An 18,550-nucleotide genomic window follows, 5' to 3' on the forward strand; every position below is an offset into this window, starting at 1 on the left:
AAAAGGAGGCACGGCAATCCTAGTGAAAAACCAAATCGCCCACGACAGACTGCCACTACCAGCAATGCAGTCCATCGAGGGGACGGCCATCACGATCTACTCTCCAGACGGGCCACTACACATAGTAGCAGCATACAAACCACCAAACGCCAGACTTCACCCGCCTGATCTTCAACTGCTCCGAAGACTAGGGCACCGCGAGCTTGTAGGAGGAGACCTCAACTGCAAGCACCCGGCCTGGAATTCCAGAACATCCAATGTGAATGGGCGCATACTCCACACAGCACTACGACAGATTGACTTCCTACCTGCTGCACCGCAGGAACCAACGTTTTTCCCAAGAAACGGATTCCTCCCAGACGTCTTGGACATGACCCTCTCGGTCCACACTGCAATTCTAGAGGGACCCAGCGTCATCTATGACCTACTATCTGACCACATCCCGGTCATGCTCACTGTGGCGACAAGACATCACGTTCCGGTTCGTCGAGTACCAGGAAGGATAGAAACGGATTGGAACGAGTACACCCGCCAAGCAGCCGAGTTGGTCGATCCAAGACTACCACTCAACAGCCCGGAAGACATCGACGCAGCTGTCCAACATCTAACCACAGCCATCAAGGTGGCATACCGCCGTGCAACAATAGAGCAGCAGACCACGGAAACGAAGAAGCCAGAGGACCTTCGTACTGCCGCATTAATCCAACTAAAGCGATGGGTTAGGCGGAAGTGGCAAACAACAAGACATCCCCAGTATAAGACTCTGTGGAACTTCCTGAACACAAGAGTCAAAAATAGACTGAATCGCATAGCAGCCAACGTATGGAACGCCAAACTCCTCGCAATGGATGTGCCGTCACCAGAATACTGGAAGTTGCTACGCAACGTGGCCCGACCGCAAGCACCACCATGCATCCAACCACTCCGCAGCCCACACGGTTTGGTACACGAACCGGAAGCTCAAGCCACGCTCTTCGCTGACCACCTCCAAGAAACGTTCAAGGAGAACACCACCCCACCGGACGCTATGACGGAAGCAGCAGTACAGCAGAGTATACAGACCCTCCAAGAAGATGCACCTTTTCCACCTGAAGACTTGGCTACTACAAGAGAGATCCAACAAATCATCAGGAAACTGCACAACCATCGAGCTGCGGGCCCAGACAGGATACCACCACTAACCCTTAAGAAAGCACCAAGAAGAGCCATCGTCCTCCTGACCCGGATCACCAATGCCATACTGCAACACAGCCACTTCCCAGCAGAATGGAAGGAAGCCCGCCTAACGATGATCCCAAAGGCAAAAGGAACCAGAACGGAATTGAAAAACTATCGTCCCATCAGTCTCCTCTCTCACCTCAGCAAAGTGGTAGAGAGGGTAATCCAACATAGACTCCTGACACATGTGAAGAACCAAGATCTACTGCCATCTCACCAATTCGGTTTCCGATCAGGACATAGCACGACACTCCAGCTAGTCCGAGTCGTAGACCACATCACACATCAGTTCAATGAAGGAGGCCACACCCTAGGACTCTTCCTCGACATCGAGAAGGCCTTTGACAGGGTGTGGCACCAGGGACTTCTACACAAGCTTCATCAGGCGGGCTTCCCAACTTACCAAACCAAACTCATACAGAGTTACCTAACCGGGAGAAGATTCAGAGTCTCACACCTGGGACACACATCTGACTCCAGACCGATTGAAGCAGGAGTGCCGCAGGGGTCGTGCTTATCGCCACTGTTGTACTCACTCTACACAGCTGATATACCAACCACACACTCCACAATGGTGGCCACCTATGCGGATGACACGGCGATTTTTGCTAGCAATCACAACCATCGCTACGCAGAAGTCGCCATGCAACGTCACATCAATCAGCTGGAGGAGTGGACACGCCGCTGGAAAACTAAGATAAACCCCACAAAGACAACACTTGTGGACTTCACGAGGAAAACAAAGAAGAAGACCTACAGGCTCACCTGGTCAGGCACACCGCTTACTCTCCAGAATGAAGCAAAATACCTGGGAGTAACCCTGGACTACAAACTTACGTTCGCCAGACACATCTCCAACACCGCCGACAGAGCAGCTCAAAAAGTCCGATGGCTACTACCAATTCTCCTAAGCCCGCAGTTCGAACTCAACACCAGAAGGAACATCTACTCCACCTTCATCAGACCGACGCTACTGTATGCACACCCCGCATGGGAGCATGCGGCTGCAATTCACCATCGAACTCTCCAGACAATCCAAAACCGAGCAGCAAGGGCTATTACGGGTCACTCACGAGACACACGTATAGCCCAAATCCACGAAGACCTGGAGCTACCACTTCTCAGTGAAACAAGAGGCATTCTATCCAGACGATTCTGGGAAGCAGTAGAACAGCACGACAACCAGCTAGTGGCAAACATAGGCACTGGAGACCCGCGACGACGAGTCTACAGAATGCCGCGCCCGCCGTAAAACAACAAAACTAATAAGAAAAGAGAGCCAGCGACAGTTGCGGTTCTTCAAAGATAATACGAGTGAAATCAAAAGTCAATAAAAACAATTCAAAACAGATGGAAGGCAAGGGCATATGCCCGGAACTTCGTTCACTCAAAACCGCCACTGCAAACGAAACGAAACGAGACGAAACGCTTCACTTATCAATATTGAGCTTTTCAATTCTTTTATAATCATCTCAATGATGCCCAAGTGGAAGAAATAAGTTATGTAATATGTCAATGTATTTTCGTTTAATGTGTTAATGAGCTCCGAAGATATTGAATTAAAGCATCTATTTTTCGACCAAAATAATTAACAAGTTGATCGTATTTTTTGAAAAGTCCTCTTCGACAATAATTTATATAATTAAAATATAACTGATTATTAAATAAATGTATTATTGTTGATATAAAATAAAATTAATATATGTATTGTAATTTATATAATGGAGGGCTATTCGGAAAGTAAGGTAACCATGTATGTAAGAATATGTAACGGTCGAGAATTTTTTTTAAAATTGTAATCAATTTAAGAAGTCCTCGTCAGGAGCCATATATACAACAAGATTGTATATCTAATCTATAAATTACTTCAATTTTCTTGTAGTTATTTTGAGCAACGGCGCTTAAAAGTGCATAATTTGTTGATAAGAAAAAATGTAGAATATATGTTGATTTTATATAGATAATCATGTAATGTCAGTTTTTTAAAAGAAGATAGGTTTTTGTCTATTGTTGCTATGGCGACAGAATAATTCATTCATGAAATAAGAATAAAAGTCAGTTGTGTCAAACATTTAATGTGCTTGATTTTCAAGATATTTAATAAACACAGGTAACAATTAATGTGTTTAATCGTGTTTACCAATTTAGTGATTCGAACTGTGGACATATATGTAACGAGTTAAAATAAAAATATAATGGTTACAAATTGCAATCAGAGAAAAAAATCTAAGTATTGTTTCGTTTTAATAATGTTTACTGTTGGTAAAATACATCGAAGTGCCGTACTTTTTTTTTGGGGGGGGGGGAGGGTCATACAAACCCCACGAGAGGCATTTAATCAGAAGTATCTTTGGTATCTATTTATGTATAAATGGGTCAGAACCAAAGTGGACTCAAATAATTCGTATCTTTATCCACTTTTCTTACTGATATGCAAATTAAGTCGTTGTATTTCTTTAACTTGGACTAATAAAAGTCGTAGTAAACTAACTTGAACTAAATTATTTCTTCTGTACTCTGCAATATTTTCAAATTCTCCATGTGTAATTCTGTATAATGTTTCACTTGTGCAACTGTTTATTTTCTGTTCTTCTGAAATGGCTCTTGACAATATATTAACAAATTGTATGTAAAGATCAGTACAACGTATTTTTATCAGGAGTCATTCGTGAGTGAGTCGGCAGACGTATCGCCAGTTAATCCCAGTTTCGAGTTCAAATAGAGGACAATTTCTGTCGGATGTAAGCCGAGAAGCGGTTTGGATTTCGCTTTAAGCTTATGTAACCTCTTCCAGCACACCTGGTTTACGTATAATAACACCAAGGCAAAACAAACTTATTTCTGTCCATATGTGATATAAATACGTGGAGCAAATTATTTAAACCAAAAAACCTGGTTTAAACAAAAGAAAAAAAAAACTTTTTTTTCAATAAAAACCATGGATTTTGCCAACCCTGCTGGCTACTACCGCCTTCACTCGCTATCATTCAGTCGCCATTGACAAAAGAACAAACCTGGGTACTAACCCATCTTCACCTAAATGTGCGGGTCAGCATTCTAAAACCTTCTGTATTTATGACTTTAACGGGTAAATGAATCTCCACCAAGGCATGCCAAATCTCCCATAACAAATAATCACAAAAGATACTAGCAATAAATTTCGTGTTGCTGGTCAAGTTTAGCACACCACAGTTTGGAAAATTTACAGGTAAAATTCAAAACTTTGGACGGGAAAACATGTTTCCAAGGAACAAATTTCAGTAGCTGGCAGTATTAAATAGCAAGCAATATAGCTATATTTTGTTTACAAGTGTAGAATTACTAGTGTAGAAGAATTACAAGTGCTTTACAATGGTTAAAATAAGCAAGTGCATATGAATAACTGCATTACCTATTTTCCGCCGACGAAACATTTCTACACAATGCACAAAAACTGTATTTATGTTTACAAGTGTAATGCTACTAGGGTGAAACCGTAAGTGTTACAGGAACTTATATCACTGCGAAGTCATGCGTTGTCACAGCTTTTGCTTATACACACACTATTCCTTCGGATGCAGTCCCGCGCAAGCTCTTCAGCTTCAACCTGCATTGACTCGGTTAGCTAGCATTCGTGCTTTTGAGTGGCCACATAGTACAAGTTGGTTTGTTGTTCCTCTCGTACTGTACATGACACATTGGCCGCTGTATTTATATGCAAAACATGAAAGAACTTCAATTCTTTCATCAATCACTTTTGGTGGTTCCTTTAAATTTCATCTACGCTATGTGAGATATTGTCGTATTGCCTAGAGTAAACCTGTTGAAGGGCAATGAGGAGGAAATCAATGAAAGAATTATAATTGGGTTTACTCGAGCAGACGGTTCTACCAAACAGAAAATTTATAGGTAAAATACAATATGAAATGTTTTTCGTGAAGGAATGAGAGTGTGAATATCTGGTAAGTAATTACTATTAGTGCACCGCATATTAAAAGTGATAGGCCTACCGTAGTGAGGAGTGACAAACAAAAATTGAGAAAATCTTACGAATCAGTATTTAACAGATTAACCTGTTACAAGAAAATAAAATTCACTGTGCATTTTGTGTTTAGTACAATCTTGTAAAACAGGTTAATCTTTCTCAAATACTGAACCCTAATATTTCCTCAATTTTTGTTCAAAGTCACCATCCTCGTTTACGCGTATACCCTCCATCACAGAAGCGCGTGGTCGCTATGGACGCAATACCTTGCTGGCCTGACTCGGTTAAAAAGCATTCATGCTCTTTAGTGGCCACCTTGCACAGGTTGGTGCGTGTTTTATGCAGTTTTCAGCCATACGTTCCAATTTTATTTACACTGAGCCCTCTTGAAGTAAATCTGCATACATTAATTAAATTCTTCAGTTAGTGCATGCTCTGCTAAAGGAAATACAAAGCTCTGACCTAATCTAAAAATGTAAATTTGTCAAAATCTGGTAGAACCGTCTGCTCGAGTAATGGCCTATATTTCTTCAAGAATTATTTCGAGTGGTGTGCCTAAACTTGACCTGTATGGAATTGGTGAGTAAAGAAGTTAATACATCATTAATTTAAGAAATTAATATACTATTAATTTATGTATGGTTCCTCATTGTAAATTTACACCGCCAACTGGACAAAGCATTAGTAATACGATCTAGCAACTATAACGAAATTACAGTAACTTTCTTCTTGCTAACATGGACAACCTACAGAAACCTCTGTTCAAGCAGTCAGATTTAACCACATAATTATTGGAACCCTCATTACAATCCTTATAATCTTTCGACATATGTATACAATTCTCATTAATTGCCTGCTTTTCACAAAAGAGATTTCCTATTTACACATGCTACTCCTGAAATAATTGTGTTTGAAATATGTTAATTATTTAAACTACCTAATAAGCAAAATCGCTCATATGGAATACACCTTTCAAGCAATATAGTCGAAATAAAAATTACCTCAAATTTTGTAAACATTGATACACGACACTCCCACCCCCTTACTTTTTCTTCCCTAATTATAGTTACAGTGTTGCTAAGCCTTGTCTCTTGATAAAGCCATTCAATTTAGATTTTTAAATTAGCACGTTATGGGGCGTTTACACTTGGTCGATTTAGTCGCACGACTAAATCGACTCGCTGCATTTGCCACTAAATCGAAGCAACTAGGCCGAATCAGAATGATGGATGTGTTCAATTATTTCAATCACAGAAAATAGAACGTCTCTCAATTCAGTTGCCAGTCGATTAGTCGCCTTCGATCAACAAGCGATTAAGTTGAAGTCCCGTTTACACGGTCGATTAAGTTGAAAGTGACGTCAATTCAACTGAATCGAACGCAAATCGACTAAGTGTAAACGCCCCATTACACTACATATTGTCACATCATTAGTTTCACATCGCATGGAGCAAAAATTCTGCTCTGAATATGAGAGAAACTAAGAAGTAAGAAAGTCGAACAGTTTAGATTTGGAAGGACATATAGTACAAAAATGCAATTAGATTCCAATAGGTAAGAGCGTTTCAGACAAAGAGACAAGAGTAGGTAATCTGAAAGATATTTAGGATGAAATGAATGATCAGACCTGCAAGTAACTTACACATGAGCAAACCAGGATTAACACAGAACAAAGCTAAAATACAAAATGCGATATAGAATAGAGAAGTTGGAGGAAATATGTGTCAAAAATGTTGCCTTTCCGTCCGTGACATTGTTTACTATGTACGTGGCAGTAGCCATGACAGAAATTTTTATTAACATAAAATTATTTTGTTAGGAACTAAAGGTAGCCACGTTAGCTTTTCAGACGACATTTTTTGAGGAATCTGATTCGAAAATTAACATGAGATCAGGAAAGATACAGAAGAGTTGTAAAAGTAATTTGAGATGAAAATAAACACTGAAACGTTGAACGCGTGGTAGCTGTGTCAATTATCGGACTCTGAGCAAAGAAACAAGAATAGGGGAATAGTTTTTAATGTCTAGGTAGTATTATTAACGAAGACATGAAATGTAGGTGATAAACAGAAAGCAATGTGAGAAATGGTAAAATATATTTAGAATGATAATGGTGATAATCAAGAGAAACGCATTATGTGAGCCACTGAATGAAGAGTTATAAAAATTACTCTGATGTGAGGAACAGGGCATGTGGTGACAACCACTGTCTAGTACATTTGGAAGTGTTATAGATAACCTACTTTCCGTCACCAGTAAGCACGCGATCAAAGATGGGTGTGGTCAGGTGACAAGTGAGAAAGGACAAACAGCCTGTCACTCGTTCCTTGCTGGCTGTCGTCATCTGTGGGATACCCACTTTCCAGGCACGTAGCCAGGATTTCGTGAAGGGGGGGGGGGGGTTCGTGACATGAAATACTGTGGTCATCACAACAGGGACTCGATCATTCTAAACTATTTTACTAGAACATACATTCGTTCGTTCAGCCAGGATTTCGTAACCGGGGGAGGGGGCGTGATATGAAATTCTGAATGTCCAGGAGCTTGATCAATCTAAACTACTTTACTATCAACATATATTGGTTTGTTAGGACAATAAAATGAGGATATGTTGGTTAGTATTTTAATGACAAACTAAGAAAATCTCGAGTAACATAATTTTAGAAAACAAAACGTGCTGAAAAAGATTTTACAATATTTACATCCTTCCTCTGTTCATTCAAATATAACAATTTTTCTTTCATTATGACCCCAACTATTATAAAAAGTATATATTCACTATTATAAAAAGTACATACTCGATAATGCATGATAAAATATTTTACAATATCTGCGTTCCTTTCTCTGTTGAATCAAATATTATTAATAGAACTTTCTTTCCATATAATTTTTTGTTTCTATTATTCCATCAACTAGTGTCTGTTCCAATGACAAGTTAAAGGAGCAGTAGAAAATTGTTTTTGAAATAACATGTTTAATACTGCTAGGATGCGATGACGAAAATTTATGATAAAAAATGTCCACGTTGTTACACAACGGTACTATACTTTCGAAAACTTGAAATCTCCCTTGAAATTCCCCTGACTTGTAGCAGAAATTCTGAGAATTTCGTTGCTTTTCTAGAAATTCTGAGAATTCCCTAACAATTCTAGAAATTCTGAGAATTCCGTAACTTTTCTAGAAATTTTAAATTCCCTGACTCTTCCAGGATATCTCGCTCACCTCTCCACCATGTATTTCAAGTAATACAAATCTCCTCATAAGAAAGAGTAACCTAAAGCTTCCTGATTTTTAATTTTTTTAACGCGATCCTTTTTTTCTCATTTCATTTTTTTCATCCTTCCTTATTTTTTCATTTCTGGTCTCGAAGGGGGTCCGGACCCCCCCTTGGCTACGTACCTGCATTTCTTAACTTGTATGCCTTCGGTGCAGTCTATTTCAGCGGAAACATGGAACCTTTCTGCGAATGGCACGTTAGACCACTGTCATCGATGGCTGCTTTAAGACCCTTGTCATTCAAGACATGTGGTCGTCCACTGCGAGGTTCATTCGGAAAGCTCACATCTCGCGCACGGAATTTGTAGAACCAATGCCTGGCAGTGCGTTAGTTCATGGCATTCTCTCAAAATGCCTGGCATATCCGGAAACTTAATGCAACAGCTACGCGGATAAGTTGTTTCGACCCGGTTAATCAGTAGGTCCACGTCTCACATAGCCTCGCTGCTGAACGGGACGTTAAACTCAAAACCAATTCAACTCAACTCAAGCTGTTTCGATACCTCAATTTCTCTTCTTCGACACTGGAAGAACTCGCTATATATGCAATGTGCCTATATTCATGGGCGCCCGAAGAAAATTTTCTAGGGGGAACCCAACTCCCTGCTTCCTATATTACGTTTGGATTTTTTTTTTTTTTTTTTTTTTACTTATAGGCCTATCAAGAAAACTTTAAGAAATTTAATACATTTTCGTAAACCAGGGGCCCCCTCTGCCCCTTTCGGACGCCCATGCCTATATTAATGAAGGTCGATGGTCAATACTTCCGATCGCTTAGCAGGCATCTCCGTCATTTCGTTTCCTCTGTGAGCGAATGATTAATGGGACCTCAGAAACGACAAGAACTCTTTTACCTTATATTTTGCTACAGGATGTCCAATAAACAATGCAACCCGCCGGAGTTTAGGATACTAGAACTTTTGAATCTGAAACGATGCACAACTAATGTTTTTACCAAAATTAAGACTTGTTCATGCACATATTTTTAAAATAGAAAGCAACGATTGAAGTACACTAGCAACCACACACAGTGTTGCCAGATGTAACCGAGGGTGTAAATATATATATATATATATATATATATATATATATATATATATATATATATATATAAAAAAACACTAAATTGACCCATAACTCATACGTATGGATGTCCTGTCGTTAATTTTCAGTTTGTTTAGTTGGAGTAGCTTGGAAACTATGGAGTGGAAAAAATAATTTCTCATTTCCACCGATAACCAATCGGATGAAGCCTCTGCAAGGGGTGACTAGGGAAATCGTAGTTTCCATAAATTAACACTCTAAATTGGCAACACTGTTGATGTTTCAGTGCATCAAAAGGTGTGTTAAGGACAGGGGCGGATCCAGGATCGACTTCTGGGGGGCGGTGGGTTGTCATACTGCTACTTTTAAGGGCTCCAAACTTTGGGATGGGTTTTATTTGTATATATAACATAAGAGTCTCCTCTTTTGGGGGGGCGATTGCCCCGATCCCCTCCTGGATCCGCACATGATTAAGGATCTGTCTACATTATGCAATTCCTGAAAACAACGAAAAAGAAACTGAAATTATCATGATAAAACTTTTACTTACATGCACTCGGCAACACTGTTATTATCACGAAGTGAGTTATCAGCTCTACAGCAGATGCTGGAAGGGCCGTAACCCTCGAGAATTCTCTATTCTCGAGGGTTACGGAAGGGCCCAGATTTACCATGTTGGCAGCAGAGTACAAATGTTAATGTTCTCAATAGCACTGCAAATGTTCGTTTCCAGGTCTTGTATAGTTCGAGGATTGTTCTTGTATACCTCTTGCTCCCAGTGGCGTCTCCTTATGCAGTTCTCAAAAATGAAAATGAAATGAAATCCCACGATTAATGCCGGTTAGGTTAAAGGAGGCGATGATTATGGGAAATGAATGAAATGGTGGAATGAAGAAAGTGGGAGGAAACGGTAGTACCCCGAGAAAACCCACAAGCACGATGTTTGTCCACCACAAGTCCACATAGCGCGAGCTGGGATCGAGGAACCAGGGACTCCAAGCACCGGAGATGAACGCTCTACCAGTGAGACACCGCGCCCCCTTATGCAGTTCTCAAGAGCACGTGAACCACCAAATATCGTACGCTGTTTGTTGCTCCTTAAGATATTTAATAATATTTAAAATATTATATTGTTGTTTCGTTTCTACTTTCAACTTACTTCACCCCTTGCGTATATGCATTCCATCATCACACCACCTTCACAACAGAGCACTGACGCAAATATCGGAGGGGTTGAGGGGGACATGTCCCGTCCAATCTTATAACTAGGAGGACTGTCCCCCCAATAATCCGATTTGAAATATGTTTTTTGGAGAGAAATGTGGTGATTTGTGTCTGATTGCCACAAAGGAAAATGAAATGAAATTGATGTCCCCACAGAATAAGCCTCAAATCTGCACATCTCCCAATGTTGCAGACAACTCTGCTCCCCTGATGCTCCCTGGTGCTTCACAGCATTGTTTTTCTTCATAAATATTTTGAACATTGCTTAATATATATATATATATATATATATATATATATATATATATATATATATATATATATATATATATATATATATATATATATATATATATATATATATATGAGACTGTTATGTGTGTGTAGTACGGAAGGGAAGCGCGGGTAGCTGAGAAGACGAACTGCGGTCTCTTGACGTTCAAATCGAGATTTCCCCGAGCAGCGTTGACAGCTATTGTTGACATTTCCAGTAATGTGGCGGTTTAAACAGAATTAAAAAACGAACTTTTTGATTTAAAATAGAAATATATAGTAGTATATAACTCATTCTTTTAATCAGTTATCAACGTTTCTTTTTATATCAATTTCTTGTAATGAGAATAAACTAATGAAATAAACAAAATCATGGCCTTCCGAGGTGACAGAACAAAATTAAATTTTAATTGATTTCCAAGACTTACTTTTAAATATGTATAATCTCTGATTTTTCTTTAGGCTACGATTTTCCTGCCTATATAAAGCAATGTTTGTAAAAAAAAAAAAAAGTAAATAGCTTATCAAAACGTACTGTACTTTGTAACATTGCAACAATTGTAAAATTTCCCCTTCTGTATTGTGTGAACCTGAAGGAAAGTTTGGAAGTGATTTTTCTATTTCAACATGTATCTTAAACACATGCAACATAGAAAAAGACGAGTAGACCCCTATTGGTATTTGCAATAATGTACGTTTAGATGTAACACTTCTTAAAAAAAAAAAGAAAGAAAGAAAGAAAGAAAGAAAGAAAAGAAAAAAAGCAGAAAGGTTTTTTCTTTAGGAGGGGGGACGGAACTTACTTCGGAGATTGTACTTTATGCTCAGAAACATTATTCTCCCAATGTATTTCGAATTAGCGAAAGTGAAAACATGTTGTGGTAATATTCTGTTTGAGTTATATAAATGTGTTAGCTAGTATTTATTATTTCTTTTCCATAATTTCCATCAGCTATATACTGCTAGACTTTTTGGTAGGTATGCGCTCCACCGTTTTCAAAATTATAGCTTATACCCATCCTTATTTTTCCATCTCTCAATTAAGAAAATATATGCTGAACTATAAAAAATAGTAGAATAATTCCGTATACCCTCTTATACCCTTCTCGATAGGTTTGTAGTGTTAAGTTTTCCTAAAATACTTCCCTCTAGTAGTAAATCTAAGGCCTGTTCGATACGGTAGCGTTTTTCGGAAGATTCTTGTTAGAAAAACCTTATCAAAAATGGCAGATATGTAGATTATGAAATGAAAATGTTATTTTGCTTTTCTCGCGTCTTAGACCCCTATATGAAGAGAATTAGCAGTGGACCTCAATTATGTAATATATTTGAGATACCTAATTGAAAAAGAAAAGAAGTATGATAACCGTAATAAACACATTAAAATTATGCTGAATTTAACTGGTGTGAGCACCAGGGACGCACCCACACAGAGAATCTATCTGGTTCGTATCTCCGCTCAAAACTTCTTTAGTCGACATACGTTTATACACTTTCATAGTAAAACTATAATTGTTTAGTAGAGAAATGACTGATGTAGACTAAAGATCCGATGTTACACTTCATCTGTACTTTTTCTTTTTTTAAAATCTAATTCTATATTTTTTCTTAGAATATAGATGGCGGAACTTAAAGGTTAGATATCGTTTCTCGGCTATAGAATTACATGGGATCAATCATACATAGATGTAGTATCTCATAGTATTGAGCCCCTCTCCCGAACATTGGACTAATCCAACAAACTTTTCTTTGTGCGCGACTGGAAAGTAAACATCAAATATTCTATCACGATTCGTTCGCATGGTCATTTCTATTAAGACTCATAATAATTTTGTAGAAAAAGAGACGGTATTCGCTCACTTTTGATTGATTGCATCAGATTTTAAGGTGTTTGAATATGCTGTATAATTCTATTTGAAGTCTGAAGATTCTAGTATCTCTAGTGTTTCCAGTGGTTTGGTTATTTCATGAAGTGCCCTGTCCTCCTCATTTTTATAGTGACTAGTGGGTGTCTTTGGTGGACAGGTTACTGGTTCGATTCCGGTGGGAGAACATCTCGTCTCATATAGCCTAACATCTGACAGAGAACGTAAATACAAAATAAACAGGCATGAAGTGTCTTGAGACAACAATGCAAAGATACTTGGACAAAGCGTTCGTAATTAAAGATGCCTCTGCAACTACCATAATACTTTGCTACATTGCATGTTTCGTGTATACTGTTAACAGTTAACAAAACAGCATACCTGGCAATTCAAATATACAAGAGGGGGCTCAGTGGTAGAGCGTTCACCTCTGGTGCTTGGGGTCCCGGGTTCGATCCCAGCCCCCGCCAAGTGAACTTTGTGGTGGACAAACACCGTGCTCGTGGGTTTTCTCGGGGTTCTCCCGTTTCCTCCCACTTTCTTCATTCCACCATTTCACTCATCTCTCATAATCACTGTCTCCTTTAGCCTAACCGGCATAACCGTGGGACGTAAAACTTAAAGATTTTCAAATATACAAGATAGTAGACGCCTGCAGTCTAATGCAGATTCCATTTAGTATATTGTCGTGAAATTAGTGATGAGTCTGAAGAAAGAGTGAAAATCATAGTAAGTAATCCGATGTTGACTTTAGAAACTGCAAGTTGTTTTTGCCATATTAGAGAATAAAAAACATTTAAAGGAGTGCCGTAGCTCAAAATATTCTCACTGAGTTAGCTATAGTATCAACATAGAAAAAAAAATGTAGAAACTAAACTTCAGAAGAGTTATTGATAAGTTGATTGCCCAGGACAACACCAGAAGTGTTTTCATATGCTAATAAAATAGAGCATTTGTTTATGAATAGGTACTTATTATTAGTGTTGTAAATAGAAAAAAAACGTTCGTATTTTTTCAGAAATGTACGTTTTTTTTTAGAAAAAAAACATTGCCTCTCGTTTTTTTCTAAATTTCGTTTTTTTTTTTCAATAGTCATTTCTAATGCATCTTACGTCTATTTAAGTATGAAATATTTTTATGTAGGTGTAATCACCGTAAAATGCAACATAAATTAAATGCTAGATACTAATACGCTACAAATATTTTACAATTTACATGAATACCATAGCTATTAACAATTAGGGTTTCAGCAGTTTTCATCAATATCAACTACGAAATAAAAGTGGAAATGAAATTTTGTTTTTTGTGAAAGCAGGCCTTTAATATGTACGAAAATAATGTCACAAACAGTATAAAATTCAAATAACTTGTGTAAAGGTAAAAACTAATACTAATTTGCCTAATAGTATTTTTCTAAATATCATATATAAATAATTTCTCGACTAGATATATATGATATGCAGAGCCGGCTCTACCATACCTGTAACACGTGCATTTGCATGGAGCGGCAAGTTTGGAGGGTCCGGCAAAATCTGTTATAAGTAGAGACCGGATCTTTAGGCATTAAAAACTTCAAAAACAGGCAGGCAAATAGGCACTTAAAATTTTAAAAAAGTAAGCAGTAAAATAGGCACTAAAATGTAACTCGAAATAAATACAATTTAAAAAATAATTAGTTATAAATAGTGTTCAAAGAATATAGCAAAATACCTGTTTGTTAATGTCTTCTTTCATTCTATATGTGAAGAACGAAGCTTGATATGTATTTCATATATATATATATATATATATATATATATATATATATATATATATATATATATATATATATAGGGAGAGAGAGAGAGAGAGAGAGAGATTGTAATGTACCATGTACTTGTGTTATTTACAGTATATAAATTATATAAATTTCCCAATTAAATCTTATTTCAAACAAAATGCATAGAATACGCAACATTAGGCACTAAAGCAATTATTTAGGCAGTGAGGGGCGAAATAGGCAAAATAAAGTTGGCTTAAATCGAAACTATAATCCCCGATATAAACTTTAAAACTTTATTTTTGATCATATCTTTAGCATTAAAGAATAGGCATTTTGCCTAACATCCGGTCTCTAGTTATAAGTATATTATTTAAATTAAATATTTCTTGTTGGAAACAGACTTCATGGTGATGGTAGTTACATTTACTAAGCTGACCTATTAGAATACTACATTCATAAATTATGTTCAGGTTGCATTAGTTTAAGGTTACATGAACAATGCTAAACCAAATGGTCGAATCAATCCGAGCACAAATTGCTTGATTGTTTTCAAATGCAACAATTCAATTCTCGAATAGTAGCGAATATCTGTTCCATTTAGTAAGTTATCACAGTTTTGATATGACAACTAGTCTTGTTTTTGTCAGAAACAAGTTCCTTATCATTGAAGATAGAAATAACTTTTTTTAAATAATGTTAACAGATGTAGAAGAAAAATCAAGAAATAAAGATAAAAGAACCAGTTGCATTGGAATTGCAAACCGATACATTGAGATTGAAGCTCGATATTGCATTTTATAAAAAGGATTACCATCTTTCTTCTGCAGGTGAGCAGAAGTTTTTTTGTGTTTTAATAAAGACTGAATCTTTACAGTGCAACCGTCTCTGTGAAGAATATTAAGGAGACGCTTGCAACTACGTCCTTATCGTTTGCAGTTGCTACAGGTCTAAAGCCTACAGACTACGGTTTACGTGCCAATTTCGCAAGTGAAATATTGCTGCTTAACAATGAAGCTTTTCTGGATCGTGTCTCGACATTTCACCTAAGAGCTAATGTGAACACTCATAATGTTTGCATCTGGCCGTCAGCAAATCCTCAGGAGATGGTACAGTTGAAACGAGACTCCCCTATATTGGATGTGTTTTGTGCCATATGGCGGAAGGTTTATGGGCCTTTCTCGTCTATCGGCTAGATGTGTACCATGTGACGAATGAATCTCACATCGGACACTTGCAGCAAAGACTGTTTGAGGTGTTCTTTTACTTGATGCATTGCTTATAATTGTACGTAAAATGTAATAAGTACTACGAAGACTTAAAAACCCCATATTCATTTTGAAACACCCTGCATTTCTCACCAACAGTGTTGGAACTAAGATGTAAAAAGGAGAGAAAATTTTCCTTATAAAGTTATTGTTTACAACAACGATATTATTATTAGTCGAGACTATAACTACAACAACAACACGGGTTAGTAGTCAAAAAATGTAATCAAATGTACACTAGGTGGCCAAAGTGGCACACATGGGTGTCACTTTTTTAATCCGCTCCTGTGTGGACACTAATTAAGATATCGGGATATTATTCTTGCCAAATATGGTTGGACCATAGTTTATCATATTAATTTCTTTTTCTTCTGGTGTCGAATTTCCTTCTCAAATTTCACCCGTCAAAAACTCGAGAATTTTCTAATTTCGAATTTCCTGTACTCCTTTTTTCTCGGTAGCTTCCTTCGTTGTAGAAAAACCTCCTTAAGACTTACCAGATAGATACCTCGGATGGATACCTAACTGTTGACATCAATTGGACGGGCCTGCGCGTAGTGTTGCCAATTAGGGAAATTAAAACTTCCCTAAATTTGGGCAAAAAATTCGAGATTTTTGTTTATAAATCCGTACCTATACGTCCGAGTGCAAGTCAACTTATGCCAATCGAACATTTGTCCTTACTTAACAAACGCAAGTACAGATCGTTACAATGGGGTAATTAGGGGGCCACGAAAAATTCGTATTTACGTTCTAGACCTTGATTTTTCTAGTTTTTACCATTTATGTTTACCGTAATATATTTTTGTTAATTAGAAGCTTTGTTCCTTAAATATCGCCATAATACTTGTAGGATATATTAGTGGTATGACAATGTTTAATTTAACATAGTTTGTGTCTGTCTGTTAGCAGTGTTGCCAGCTACAGAAAATTGTAATTCCAGATTTTAGGGAGAAATTTTGGGAAAATTATCTGTTTTGTCTCTATTATTTCCCTCTTGTTGGCTACATCGGAACAAACGTACCAGTATCTGGAAGTCTCGTCTTTTCCCTACATAACGCATTATAGAAAGTTTCAATAGGATAATATGGTGAAGTACAGTTGAGGTTTACAGTAGACCTTGTTCTCTAATTGGAAAGATAACTGTGATTTTTTAAGGTAGAATGAGATATTTTTATTGCCATGCTTACTTTATTAGATATCGTCACAATACTTGTAGGATATATTAGGGGGATACTAAAGTTTATTTTAAGATAGTTTGTGTGTGTCTGATAGCAGTGTTGCATGCTACAGAAATTTTAATTCCAGATTTTAGGGGCAAATTTTGGAAAAAATTCCCTTTTCTGTTTCTATTATTTCCCTCTTGTTAGCTACACTCGAACAAACATACCAGTATCTAAATGCTTTGTCCTTGGCCTACACAGCGCACCATAAAAAGTTTGACTAGAATAATTAGAAGAAGTACAGTTGAGGTTTATAATAAACCTGTTCTGGAAATGGTAAGAAAATGGTGAATTTCTTAGGTAGAATTAGATATTTTTTTAAAACTTCGTGCCTACTTTGTTAGATATCGCCATGATACTTGTAGGATTTATTCCTGGAGTACTAAGATTTATTTTCAGATAATTTTCCTCTGTCTGGTGGCAGTGTTTCCAGCCAAAACAATTAATTCCTGATTTTAGGTGAGAAATTCGGAAAATTTCCCTTTTCCCCTCTATTATTACCCTCTTATTGGCTGCACTGAAACAAACGTACCACTACATGAAAGTTTCCTCTTTGCCCTACAGAACACACCATAAAAAGTTTCAATAGGATAATTAGAGAAGCTGTAGCCCCGGTATATTTGTTGATTTTTGCTTCTGAGGCGTAAAAAGTGTCAAAATTTCATGTGTATGATGACAGAGATTTTTTTCTTTCCCTCTCTGAATGGAAGCCAGCGACTTCAGGATTTCACTGTACCTTGTCAACACACCAAAGAATTTGTTTAGGTGACTTGAACTCATATAACAGCAGTGGTGTTGGATACAAAAAAAAATTGAAATTCGGTTAGGGAATTTTTTGTAAATTTTCATCCCTACATTTACCTCAATAATTTCCCACCCGTTGGGAACACTGCAATGCAACTTACACCAAAACATAGCCATGTCAATTTTCTCAAAAACAAGGCCTTAACCATATCAGTCGAAGGAATGGTTTTTGAGCAATAAGTCACTAACTGAAAATGTAGGAAAACGCTAAAACTGACCTGGGTCCGAAAGGAATAATCACATAATTTGGTCGTATAGGTACAAAGAAACAAACGATTTGTAAGTTACGAGGGCTTCGACTCAAGTTCTGTTGATTATTTCAATAATCTGCAACATAAATCAATAAATAGGGTAAAGTAAGGTATATTCGTGATAAATCACTATAAAGTCGATATTTCTACTAAAAGTTAAAATCTAAGCAAAATGTAAGGCTGCATATAGATAGTGCGTACATTGCTTTATACTGTTCCGCTGTATTGTTTATTCTACATACAATCTGTAGTGTGTATCAAGTTAGTTTATAAAATGAATACATGCATAGGTAATTTCGTGAGAGGTAAGGAAAGTTCATGATAGTGGGTAGGTATATTCGTGATAACACTGTAATTAGTACAATATAATAATGCTGACAA

The 18,550-nt window shown here is 37.4% G+C and overlaps 1 long non-coding RNA gene across 1 annotated transcript in view; it reads right to left on the reverse strand.

Moving 5' to 3' along the window:
• LOC145675131 (uncharacterized) overlaps positions 1-6,238 on the reverse strand; it is a 237,323-nt gene extending 231,085 nt beyond the window's left edge. Inside the window, exon 1 of the long non-coding RNA XR_014129109.1 lies at positions 6,184-6,238. This is a non-coding gene — a long non-coding RNA (uncharacterized LOC145675131). The remainder of the gene's footprint in view (positions 1-6,183) is intronic.
• Between the last annotated feature and the right edge of the window lie 12,312 nt (positions 6,239-18,550).

Source organism: Thermobia domestica, chromosome 18 (assembly GCF_964235325.1).
Source record: "Thermobia domestica chromosome 18, izTheDome1.hap1.1, whole genome shotgun sequence".
Taxonomy (NCBI): domain Eukaryota; kingdom Metazoa; phylum Arthropoda; class Insecta; order Zygentoma; family Lepismatidae; genus Thermobia; species Thermobia domestica.